This window comes from Microtus pennsylvanicus, chromosome 2 (assembly GCF_037038515.1).
Source record: "Microtus pennsylvanicus isolate mMicPen1 chromosome 2, mMicPen1.hap1, whole genome shotgun sequence".
NCBI lineage: Eukaryota > Metazoa > Chordata > Mammalia > Rodentia > Cricetidae > Microtus > Microtus pennsylvanicus.
In genome coordinates this window covers 150,905,187-150,918,085 of record NC_134580.1, presented here as the reverse complement: position 1 = coordinate 150,918,085, position 12,899 = coordinate 150,905,187, and the positions used below count along the sequence as shown (strand labels likewise).

At 48.4% G+C, this 12,899-nt stretch overlaps 1 long non-coding RNA gene across 1 annotated transcript in view; it reads left to right on the top strand.

Moving 5' to 3' along the window:
- Nucleotides 1-6,283, top strand: part of LOC142845203 (uncharacterized) — a 38,509-nt gene extending 32,226 nt beyond the window's left edge. The window contains exon 3 of the long non-coding RNA XR_012909817.1: nucleotides 6,201-6,283. This is a non-coding gene — a long non-coding RNA (uncharacterized LOC142845203). The remainder of the gene's footprint in view (nucleotides 1-6,200) is intronic.
- The last annotated feature ends 6,616 nt before the right edge of the window (nucleotides 6,284-12,899 follow it).

The window sequence follows — 12,899 nt, the reverse complement described above, 5'->3', positions numbered from 1 at the left end:
CAGAGACTGAACAATCTGGATGTTCTTAGGTCCTTCCTGCACGGTTGGCTGTGTTATCAACACAGTTCAATTTCACCGGCTGAAGGCAGCCAAACTTGTGATCAGACTGTGTGGCTAAAGATTATCCTGTCAGGAGAGAAGGAACAATTTCTTGAGAATTCCCTGTGGGCTCCGCACTGCATCGGGCTCTCTGGAAACAGAAATGCTTTACATAGTGTTGCCAGTGTTAAACGACTCACATTTTGGTACGAGACCATCACGCGTGAGTGAGCTATGCAGAAGGTTCCTGTCTATTGGTTTGGTTTATCAACAGTTGAAAGTAAGGCTTCAGGCCTGTGGCTCAAGGAACAGGCACAACACACAATCGGCTTGGGCTTTGATTGTAGAATTCTCTGTTCTGTTCCTCACAAACTCAGAGGCTAAGAGAATGTCAGAAGCCAGCTAGATCCCTCCATTCCTTCTCTGAAGAGGCTCATAGGCCAAGGCAGTGCTGGCCTCTAAGTGTGTTGTCACAGAGCCAGGCTTCGTGTACAGTGGGAGCTGATTTAAATAATAATAAAATACTAACTGAATGGGAAGATCCATTTGTGTTTTGGTTTTGGAAATGAAAGAAACCTGCTTTCCCTGTAATTGCTGTCAGATTTTAAGCAATTCTCTTTTCAAAATGTTCCTCTTAATGCAACCGTGACCGTCCTGAACATCGTTACCAAGCAACCTACGGCCTAGGGTGGTGGGGATTGAAGAGAGACCAGCATGGAGCCTGTTCATTCTGCACTCCACACCTTGCCAGCCTGTGGGCATTGGGTGCTGCCAGTTCTTCTGGCTGGTGGCTAGCTCGGGGCAATGAGACCCAGAGACTAAAATAAGTAAACAGACGTGTCAGTTCCCACTAAGCAGAGGGGTCAGGCTTCTCTAGGCACTGGTCTGCCTCTGGGAAGTTTGGCTTTCACCTCTAGAAGAGCCCAGTGTGGGGCACATGGTGGCTTTAGGACTGGACATAGCCAGAGCTCCAGTGTAAGGACTCCGAGTGGCCCCAGGACTGGACATAGCCAGAGCTCCAGTGTAAGGACTCCGAGTGGCCCTGGAAGGTGCCTGTTGAGGGGCTCTCATCAGCATGCCCCCTCATTCTAATGTGGCATTATACCAGATAAAGTCACAGGAGAGTTTGTCATGCTGTCCAGCACCCTGAAGCTTTTGCATAAAGACTGATTTCTGCCACTTTTCGAGGTGGAAGATCTGTCCTGATCACACACGCCATGCGTTTTGATCTCAGTCACCAGGCTCTTTCTTCTGGAACAGTCCTTCCCTCTGACTGCAGCCATTTGTTCATTGCCCTTCTTATTTTCGCCAGCTCCACATGCCGGAGTCAAAAACAAAACCCACAGAGCATCAGTTACCTTTTCAAAAGCCATGCACTGTGAAATGAGGTAAGCCAGGTCCCCAAGAACAAAACTGCAGCCACGAGTGTGCATGCATCAGGCTCCAGGTTTGCTCCCTCATTCCACAAAACAGCAACAGGAGCACTTGGAGGTGGGTGGGGGAAGTCTGTTCTGATCGGGGGTGGTGCAGGGGTGCAGAGCAAGGCTCTCGTGATTCACTGTTGAAGTTTACACACTCTATTCTGTGGAGGTATTGTTCACACTTTTTTTTGTATTAGAATTAACACTGAGCCTCATACACACGTGGCCAGAGAGAATTCTATCACTGAGCCCCAGCTCCAGCCCATCTTGGCCCTCTCTTTTCTTTTTATTTTGAGACAGAATCTTGATAAGTTGCCCAGGTTGGACCTAAATTCACAGTTTAGCCTAGATAGGCCTTAAGATTCTTCTGTCTTCCCCGCCCCAGGTTCCTGGTCTGCACCTCCAGGAACCAAGTCATCTCTCCATTTCTGACAAAAATAAAGAATGAGCGTCATCAGCAAACATGGAAAATCCTAATCTTTGGAGCCCCTGTGGTATCATGGGCTTGCTTCCCAGTCTTCCGGATGTGGCCTAGTCTTGCTTCTTTCCAAGGAATGGCAGGGCAGACCTGTACCAGCAAGGGCTGTCCTGCTGCCCCGAGAAAGCCTGACAGCAGGCATTCAGCAGCTGTTCACCCGACTCTTGCTTCTGCTGGTCAAATTGCTTCAGTCCAAATGTTCCAGTGCCTTGGACAGATTAGGGCACACCGGAAGTCCCTCCATAGTTACAGCTGGGAGGGAAGGGGTATTGCTTATGTTACCCTGGAAGACGAGAGGTGAAGAAATACCCAACCATTTGTATCTCTCTAAGCACTGCATTCTATAACAAGACAGACCCCACCAAGAAGCAAAGTCTTCACATCCAGAACCTTCCCACATACTCCAGTGAAGTCTTTACATCCAGAGCCTTCCCACATACTCCAGCGAAGTCTTTACATCCAGAACCTTCCCATGTACTCCAGAAAAGCCTTTACATCCAGAACCTTCCCACGTACTCCAACAAAGCCATGGTGTTTAGAAGTAGTGACTCCCAGACATAATTCTAGGCTCCCGGGACACACAGAAAAAACCTTCACTTGAGAGTCAAGCTGAGGAAATTGACATTAAATAAAACCACAAAGATGCCCCCAAACGGCCCAGTAGGGTGATAGCCTGGGGTACCAGAGAGACAGAGGCCCCCAGATATATTATTAGGAGAAGCTTCCCAAGGGATGTGGCAAGAAAAGCTTTAAGGATAGAGGAAGCACCAAGCATGGGTGGCCTACCAGGGCAGCAACACGGAGGCATGTGTGTCGTGTGTCACATGGCCGTGTGAGGGCCAGCTGCAGCCTGGGGAGCCAGCATGCCTCTGGGACTAGAAGACAGGCCCAAGGCTTTGATTCAGTTCTGAGCACTGTGGGGAATTTATCAGGGAGTAGCATGCTCAAACAAAGAACCAAATTTCGGGCTGGAGAGATGGCTCAGCGGTTAAGAACACCGACTATTCTTCCGGAGGTCCTGAGTTCAATTCCCAGCAACCACATGGTGGCTCACAACCATCTACAATGAGATCTGGTGCCCTCTTCTGGGGTGCAGGTATGCACACAGGCAGAACACTGTATACATAATTAATAAATAAATCTTTAAAAAAAAAACAAAAAACAAAACAAAGAACCAAATTTCTGAAGGATGTCACAAAGTGCCCCAACTGAGTTCATGGTGACTGTGGGTACAACCCAAATTTAGCCATAGCCTGCCTTGGGGCCAGTGGGTAGAGGAAGACCCTCCTCTGGGTGGTTGGAGTGAGGAAGGTCCGACTTCTCTGGATGGATGGGTTGGGGAAGGTCTTCCTCTGGGTGGTTTTCTACATAAAGTCTTTCTCTGAGTAGATGCTGTGGAAAGTCTTCCTCTGGGTGGGTGGACTGTGGAAAGTCTTCCTTTGGGTAGATGGGCTGCAGAAAGTCTTCCTTTGGGTGAGTGGACTGTGGAAGGCCATTCCTTGGGTGGATAGGCTCAATGAAATCTGTCCTCTGGGTTTGGTCCAAACCTCCAGGACTGAGCCCCAGCGCTGCATCTGTAGGCCAGTCAGGACTCCAGTGCCCTTCCCCAGCTAGCAGGGATGTGGTCGGTACCCAGGCCTTGTTGATGTCTATCTATGTCTTTTGACAGGTAGTTGAGCCAGAATGGGGCAAAGAAAGAAATTTCTAAAATGTATAATCACAGCCGTCTTGACTCTGGGGTTCATGTCTGCAGAAGCTGGAGGGGATAAGCATTATTCACCGTGTCAGGTAACAGAAATAAATGGCGGGCATTGCCGTCCTGTGAGGGAGCCACTGTGCTGTGGTTGTCATTCCCAGTGTTCAAGGGATATTTTCTGCCTCTGATTGCTGTTTCTCGCCTGTGAAATGGGAACAGGTAGCTCTCCCACTTCAGAAAGCATGTGCCATGTGAGAAAAATCATTTCTAATAAACCCCAGAGCCCCACGTGAGTATGTATGTAGTGGGGTTCTGCTGTCTCTTTGTGTGGAGACAAATGGCCCTGACTCAGGTGGGTTCGCCAGACTTGGGGCATGAAATCCAGGTCATGGGAGCAGAAAGCCAGTGAGCTTGAGGCCAGTGCGAGTCATGGATTATCAGTGGCCACAACGCCCCACGGAGCAGGAGGCATCTCCCAGGCAGATCTATACCCAGTCCTGTGTTTTGTTGCTGTCACACATCGGTGGTGTGTGACAGTTTCCCACTCACGGGTTTCTGTCGTTTGGTGATGTAGCTTGAACCTTGAACCTTCTAGAAGGGGGAAGCTGTCTAGTCTGGAGTCATTTTTAAAGTCACTGGTCCCTGGGTCAAGTGTTTCAGGATACTCCCATGACTAAGATGGCCTTGGATCCTGGCCTGTGGTCAAGAGTAGAGTCCTCAGGTTTTTAAGTGTTAGTGCATAAAGGAGAAAGCCACTGGTTGCCACTCCTGGTCTGTACGGTGCTCTGCTTCAACCCAGCGTCTATCCTGGGCTCAGGCTCACTCACCACTGATGCTTTTCTGTCGGGCAAAAGAAGACAGGAGTACGCTGCTTCATTAGCTAGGCTGAAGGGAATAGCCTTCCTTATTGTCCTCGGCTTCCAAAAAGTCCCTCCCCCCACACTGCTATTGCTTTTGCTCGGTGGTCCCGAAGTGCTGTCTGTATCTCTGAAGGAGGTTGGAAGTCTGGGTGGGCCAGCCTGCTGCAAGAACCTGCCTTTGCTTGGGCCTGCTGGAACTGTGGAGGCGCTGAGTATAGACTGACTTGGGAAATTCCTGCTCCAAACTTTACCTAGGTGGCTCAGCTCATGGGTTACCCTGGCAGTTAGTAATGTCTGTGACAGGTGGCAGGGACGACAGGGCCCCGTGCAACTGAAGGTGTAGATAGGAAGATGGGAGTAGCCGCTCAGAGGAGGCTGTGGTGGGCAATCTCCTGGGAGCAGGACCTACTGCCCTGGGTAAATGGTGTCTCACGAAGAGGATTAAAGAGGAACTGGCTGGAATCATGTGTGGGCTATGCCTGGAGTGGTAAAGGGAAAGTGGGACCCAGGACCACCTACAGCGGCTTTCATTTCTGCAGACTGAGGCTCAAGCGTTTCTGATGGTCTGGAAAACTGCCCACGTGGTTCCCAGAGGCCACCAACCCAACGCCAACCCCAGCAGCACTGATGGGAGTGAACCAGTTCCCACCAGGGTGACCTCGCTCGGAAAACTCCCTAGCTGGACATTTTTAATTTCTTCACCAGCAAATATTGATTTATCCTATTTACTTTTACTGTGCTGGGATCTGCAAACTCAGTGATTCAGAAGGGAGGACGGCTCTGGTTTCCCTCTTAGGAGGAGAGCCCCTGCCTTCTCACACGGGTGACTCTGTGAAGGAGCAGGGACTCTGGTCTGTACTCGCTACAGGCATCACTATCTCCTACGTCCTGTTATGAGTAGTCTCTGCTCTCCAGGCATCTCCATGCTTGTTTCTGGCAGGTTCCCTGAGTAGGTTCTTTAATGATGCAAGGACTGAAGGGAAATGAGGGGCCATCTTTTCTGGTCTATCCATTGGCCGAAGCATGTCCCTTGCTTGAGGCCAGAAGCAGTGGAGGAGATGTGAGGCTTTGGAGCCGAGGGTGGGGGTGGGAGTTAGGGAGCTTTTGAATCAGTCGTGTGTACACTTCTCCAGGATGGCCACGGGAGAGAGGACTCTGAGTTTGAAGACCTGGGACCTCAGAGCTTAGTTATTCCTTTTATTCTAACCTGAGGGACTGTCCGAGTCAGGGACAAAGAAGAGACACAACAATGCTAGACTTAAGGTGACTATGTGAAGTTATATAATACACAGATGTAACCCCAGTTCTCAGGGGTTTGAAGCAGGGGACCCTAAGTTCAAGACCAGCCTACTACAGGCCTTGTTTCAATCAACAGCACTAACATGATGACTAACTGGAGAGAAGACCACAACGCTGGAGCGAGAACACCTAAGAGAGATTGTGCACTGAATTTATAGGTGGCCGTGACCATGGTCCACAGAAACCTTGTTTCTGGTCTTTGCAGAGCGTGCCTGTTGGATGCACACATTCTTCTGCTGCGTTCACAGGAGTAAACACTGGAATAATTGAGTGTTTGTGGTGCAGAGAGTCTCTGCACTAATCAATGCTCCTGTGCTGCCTCTGGGGAAAAACATGAGTAAAAACGAGCACACATGATTAATTCTGCCCACCGCCATGATGCTAATTGCCCTATTTCCTTCACTCAGGGCCAGAACAACTGATCTACATGGGCAGTCTGCCTCCCCCAGGAACGGCTCAGCCGAGAAGGAAGCAGTAGAGAGTCACATGAAGATGGCAGAATCAGTCTGGGAGGCAACTCAGTTCAGTTCCCCAGAAGTCATGTGAAAAGCTGGGTCAACACCCCAGAGCCGTGCTGCTGTGAGCACTGGAACTAGACTCACTGGACCACATACTCACAAAAACACAGGAGAGGAGGAGAGGCTTCCTGGGAAGACGAGAGGTTCCCATGGGAGAAAGAAGGGGGTCAAGAGAGGATCATGAGAAGTGAAAATGGACAAAGCCTGTTATATACACATGTGAAATAGAAAGTTAAGAGGAAAGCTACAGGTACATGCCTGGTCATCCTTCGTGACATGTGCCTGTAACCTCAGCACTGGGAGGGCAGAGATAAGAGCCTGCTTGAGGCTTCCTGACCAGCTGGCTTAGCCTTTGTGGCTTGCTTCATACCAGTGAGAGACTTTTTAAGGAAACAAGGTGGACAGCATCTGGGGAATGACAGGATTGACCTTTGACCTCCACATGCAACTGCACATACACGAACATAAAATAGACACATGCGCATGTACACACACAAAGTATAGAGCCTCAAGGAGTCGGGCAAGAGAGGATGAGAGGGCTCTGCTCAGAGCTAGCCTGGCCTCTGGGCCTCCTGGGACCCTCTCCCTTTTGGCACACTTTCTTGAGGCTCGCTGTGGGGACTATGCATTTGGGCTGGCCCCTGCCTCAGCCCCACCAATCATTTTGGGACTTGAACACTGTCCTTGGATGGAGAGCTTTTGTGCGGACCATTGTCAGAGTCAGCTGGCTGGAAGTGTTTCCTTTCTCTTCATTTTACTCTGGGGATACCCAGATTGTGTTTTCTTTCATGTAAAGGCAGCAATTTCTTCTGATGAAATCAAGTGTTCTCTGCATGGAAAACTTGCCTTATGAGATGAAATGTTTGAATAAAAATTATATATGCACCATAAAATGCTGATGGAGTAATTAATTTATTTCTATTTTGCATGTTTTAAAGTCTTTGGGGATTCCTGTGTTGAGTCAGACCTGATTATAGTGTTTGAATTTGGTGAAGGAACAGAGAAAATCGGTTGCTAGCAATCGCTGAGCAGGCAGAAGCAAGGAAGCTTTTCTGCCTAGTCCCATTGTAAGTACCAAATTGTTGTGGCCTATTTTCAGCATAAGGTACATTTATAGTTTATTGGTGGGTCACATACAAGTAGGAGGTACAAGGTCTTCTCTAGCTGGCGACTGGCGTCTGCTTGCTTGGGCACATCTTAGTTTGTCTTAGGTTTGAAAAGTTACTACATGACCTCAGGAAGTTAGGGGTCTCTTGCTGTGTCAGGTAAGAGAATTTGGGGCAAAGACTATGCTGGATGAAAGAGAGGATTATATCTCCTTGAAGAACTCAGATGACGGGAACCTTAAAGGGCAGGGGAATGTATTTAGGAATATGAAAACCACTGCTTTTGCCAAACTGGTATGCTGGCCATTCTTGCCTTTTGGTAGGCTGATGCCCGGCTTTTGCAAAGCTGAACTGTATCTGCCTGGCTTTCACTGCTGTGTGTCCAGAGCTTGGGTGCCAGAAGGGGCCCGGTGGAGGGACTTCTTCCTGTCTGTGTGTCCTTCTGCAGCTTTTGGTCTCCAGGATTACTGGCTTAGGGATACATCAATGTCATTTACTTGGAATAAAATAAAGCATGGGGTAGCCTTTTCTTTACCATGTCTGGAGATGCAGTGTGTTAAGAAGCCAAAGACAGCCACAGAAGGGGAAACTTGGTCATCACAATGCCTGCTATTGGACTTTTAAAAAGATATTAGTGTGTGTGTGCATGTTCATCTGTATATATGCACATATGTGTGTGCATGAATGTTCATGTGTGCATACGCACATGTGTGTGTGCAGCTATACAGGTAAATGTGTGCATGCATCTACGAGGAGCCTAGAGATTCATGCCACATGTCTTTCTGAGTTGCTTTTATTCTTTAAGGTGGGGTTTTTCACTGAACCTTGAGCTCAACAACTAGGCCAGCTGGCCAGCAAAACCCAAGGATCCTCCTGACTCCACCTCCCCAGAACTGAGAGTCCAGGTATGCATAGCTACGTCTGGTCTTTGGGCTTTCGAACAAGAATGTTCAAGATAAGAATTCAGGTCCTTACACTTATGTAGCTCTCTCTCGTCCCTTAATATTGAGCCCTTGGACTCAAAAGGCAATTCTACAGCTCAGAACTTTCTTGACTGAAGGTCTGTTCCATCTCTCTTTGGAAACCCACCCATCCCCACCTGATTTCTTAAACACATTTGTTGGACAGATTGACCCAGAGGGAACTGGGGTGCTGCTTATGGCTCGAGGAATGTTGACTCAGTAAGAGCTCTGTGTGTGTATGTGTGTGCGTGTGTATCCGTGTGTGTGTGTGTTATGTTCTCACTCCCTGTGTACCCTGTGTGTGCATGTATATGAGTGTGCACGGATGACCATGGCTATGCTGAGGCCTCTCATAGACTCAGACTGTACCAGCATATTTCCGGCTTTCTGTGCTCAGCTTGGGAGCCACTCGGCTGCCCTTGTGTGCCTCTTGACACGCAGGGCTGTGGAGAGCCGTCAGCAGAGGTGCCTGGTGTGTAAAGAGCAGAAGGATGCAGATTCAGGCTCTTGAAGCCCTAATCCTGCCAGTGATGTCGCCTCAGGTTGCTATGGTGATGATTATGCTATTTGAGGATTATCGTTTCCTATGAAGAATGGGTGCTTAGACTAGACCAACCCTGAAGGAACAAAAGATCCTGTTCGTAAACAATCATACTGAAAAATTTAAACATGGAAAAGCACACATCCACCTACGAGCGTGTGAGTAGACAGAGCCCTTCCACTTGCAGAAAGCACTTCTAGGTTCTTATGTTCAAAGCTTGTTTTAAGACCAAAAAAAAAAAAAGATTATAAGCCATCATAACAAAAGAACAAAAATGGGATTAATTGAGAAATATTGACAGCAGACAAGAAGAGTAGAGTAAATACAGAAGATGAAAATAGTGGGTAACAGAACAGAAAAATATTAGTGTCTTTTAATGAAGAGACCACTTTGGATAGAATACAACCTGGAGAATAAAAGTATTTTAATTATTTTAGTACGAGGAAGGAGCCGACTATCTGTGATGTGTAGAGGGCACCCACGTGGTTGAAGATGGAGCTTCCCATGGGGGTCAATTTGAAGCCTATATCTGTCAACAAATTGCCTTTGAAAGTTGAGTATTCTCTTCTGTGGAATGTGCTGGATTGTCACTTGGGCAAGATAGCTTCAGATTCATGGTAAACAGAAGCAATAGCTGTTACATAGTGCACAAAGTTGGGAGGTAAAGCGCCTTTGTGGGTCCCTCACACAAAAGCACTTCTGGCCACCTGTGTTCTGGCCACCCTGAAGCTGGGCACTTGGAGCTTGAGTGCTGGAGTCCTTTGCACGGGGCCACTTGGAGTCCTTTGTTGCGTTCTGTCTCCAGATCGGAGGATATTTAATACAATAGGGCCATTTTTAGGGAAATTCAGCACCTATTGACAGCTAAACTGAGACCCACACGTATGAGCCAGCAATGCCGCAGTGATGCTGAGTAACAAACCTTCATGAGGTCTCAAATGATGAGTGTCAATTTCCTGCCATGGGTCGGGAGGCAGGCAAGGTGCATGCGTGGTATCTTGACTGCATAAGAACGGACTCAACTTGTAGGGGTAGCACCAGCCAATCACCTTGCTTGTAGGGCGGGGTCACCTGAGGATATTTTTTACTAAAAAATATTGCTGGTGTGCTCTCCCCCGCCCCTTCTGCTTTCCTGTTCTCCGCTGGAACCTCTGGTTCTGTAAGTCTCTTTCCCAATTAAAGCTGTATATATTATAACAATTTCTGTCTGCCTTCATTTAAGCCGCTACATCAACTCTTTCTTGGATCCAAGCCTCAACTTCTAGACTGGTTGTATCTTGCTGTGGGTGTCTCTTCTCATCACTGGGTTAGTGGCTACCCTAAACCTGGCGGGTGGCCACAACAGGAGAGCCAGCTGGCCACAACAGAAGAGCCTGAGACTTTTGACACTTGGACTTGGGCTTTGTCTCTGTCCCCCCCCCCCCCTCTGGCAAATTTAACTTCTTTATTGATTCTTTGGGAGTTTCACCTTATGCACCCCCTTTCCACTCCTGGTCCCGCCATATCCTCCCCTTACTCCTCCAGTGCATCTTCCAAGAAAACAACAAAGAAAGTAAGCAAGCAAATAAACAAAAACAAGAACAAAGCAAATTGAAAACAAAACAAAGCAAAACCAAAAACAAGAACAGAAAACCCCATTGCTTCTCCTTTTTTCCCCACCTCTTGAACACCTCTTCTTTCTTTTATCCTGTTGCCTCCAGGGACCTCAGTGCATCATACAGTAGAGCCTTTGGTTCTGTCAGCTTTACTACCAAATATTCACCTCCATAAGCCACTGGTCTGGTTCAAGGCCCCGGTTTCTGGTCCATCATCATCATTGGGATCCTCCCTGGATCTCCTCTGGGATATCTTGGGACCACCCCAAGTCTTTGAGATCCTGCAGGTATTGTTCCACAGGTCCAGTCTTTTCCTGAGCTCCAGCAAGTCCTAGATGGTGTAGATATTAGGGTGCACTAACACTAACTTTGTCTCTGTTTTAAGCTGTCTGTTTGGTGGTATCTATCAAGGGAGACCTCTCCTACAGGGAGTCATGCAGACTGTGGCTCTGCCCTGGGAGCCCAATTCCTGGACATAAGCATAGACCAGGTCAGGTTAGAATTTGTTTCCTTCAGCCACATCTACAGGAGCAAAGGATGGACCCTGACCTGAAGCTTCCTTCTCTTCACCCTCTACACAGTCAAGGGAGGGAAAATCAGCACCAGGTCGTACTACACACGGATGCAGGAAGACGTGGGCTAGAAGCAAATGCTCCATCTTTAGCAGCTGGCAAGAACAAGGTATCCGTTGTGAGAACACAGGGAGCAACATAGACTATCTTTACCTGCCAGAGAGTTACCAACACTGTATCTGGCAGGCGAGAAGAGCACAAGAACGGGCAGGTGGGGCTGGTGGGACCCTCGTGGGGATAGTGAAGGACCTTAGAAATGACAGGGTTTAAGGCAAGACACAAAGGAGGTGCAGCCATGTAACAGTGGTGAAAATGCTTTGGACAGAGCCCAGTGGGTGCCAGGACCCACTAGCCAGCTGGGCACACTGGAATATCAAGAATAGAACCACGTGTAAAAAAAAAAGTAGCTTTAACAAAAGCAGTGGTATTCATCTGCAGACAGACATCGGCATGCACTATCCTCTTCGGTGACCTTTGAGGAGGGGCCACTTCTCAAAATGTTCTAGAAGCTGCTGTGTGCTGCCCAGCCACTACAGAGAGAAGGTTGCTATTCCTGGGGTGTCTCATGTCCCGTGTAACACAACACACCCCTCCCTTTCCTTCTTTTTGCAGATAAATTAAACAAAGAACTTCACTGTAAAGAACCTGGAAGAGACTTGTTCACTGTCCAGTCATCAGGGGCAGGACTTAGAGGGACTGTCATTCACCCAGGCTGAGCCATCCTCATAGGGAGCCCGTGCTCACTGACCGTCAATATGTGCAGAGTTTTCTTGATCCAGAGTCACTGTAGGCTGAATAGAAGCCGACAGGAGGCTGTGTTTTTCTGTTGTACTGCCCACAATTAGCAGATGTGTGTTTATGTGTGTGTGTGCATGTGTGTGTGTGTGTAGAATATGGTCTTTTTACATAGCTGTTGTGAGCTGTAGCTGTTGTCACAGGAGGTAGCATCCACGGGCTGCCCAGCTGGCATAAGTGGACCTGACCATCAGCCCAACACAATGCCTGTGTTGGGGTGGCAAAACAGCCCTGCCTCAGAAAAACAGAGCTGGCACCTGCCTCATGCCCCCAGCTTAAAGTCGGCATGATACACAGGGTGATGTCATTGGGTCTGAACCCTGTAACAGACCGATACTGTGCCTCCTCCACATTGCAGCTCAGGAAAAAGAAGCTCACAGATACTTCATGATGAGATGCAAAGTCCTAGGGCCTGGTGCCCTCAGCCACTGCTCTACTGAGGGAGTGAGTCCTCTGGCTCCTCTGTACCCTTCCCTCCTGCCACTCTGTGCAAGAGGGAGGCACACAAAAGAGCGCTGAGTGAAGGAACAGCTTCAGAGTGGTACTTAGGGGCACTCTGACTGCGTCCTAGGAGACAAGAGGAAGCCGACCCCAAAGGAGACTTAAGCAGGACACAGTGTCCAAATGCAAACATTTGAAGATTTGATGCTCTTCCTAGGGTTCTGAATGCTTGTTCTACCTTCCCATGCTTCCTTCAGGACCCTGGAAAACTCCATCCCACAACCTCAGAAAAATGTTAGGATCGTACAACGCGCTACATAGCCTTTCCTTGCTAAAATCAAATGGGGCCAATCATCCTCCACCTTGTGTTGCTTAGTGCAAAAGCACAAATAAGCCTGAATCTCAGAAACTGCTAGTGCATGGGTATCTCTGTCACCTGCTGCCATTCATGAGGTGTTTGCTTGCTAAGGACCCTCACAGCACAAAGTCTTCCAGGACTAGCTGACTGCATTGTCACACCGAAACCTACCCCGCTATGTCTCTTTGGATACAACATAAAGTCATTGTGTTCAGGAT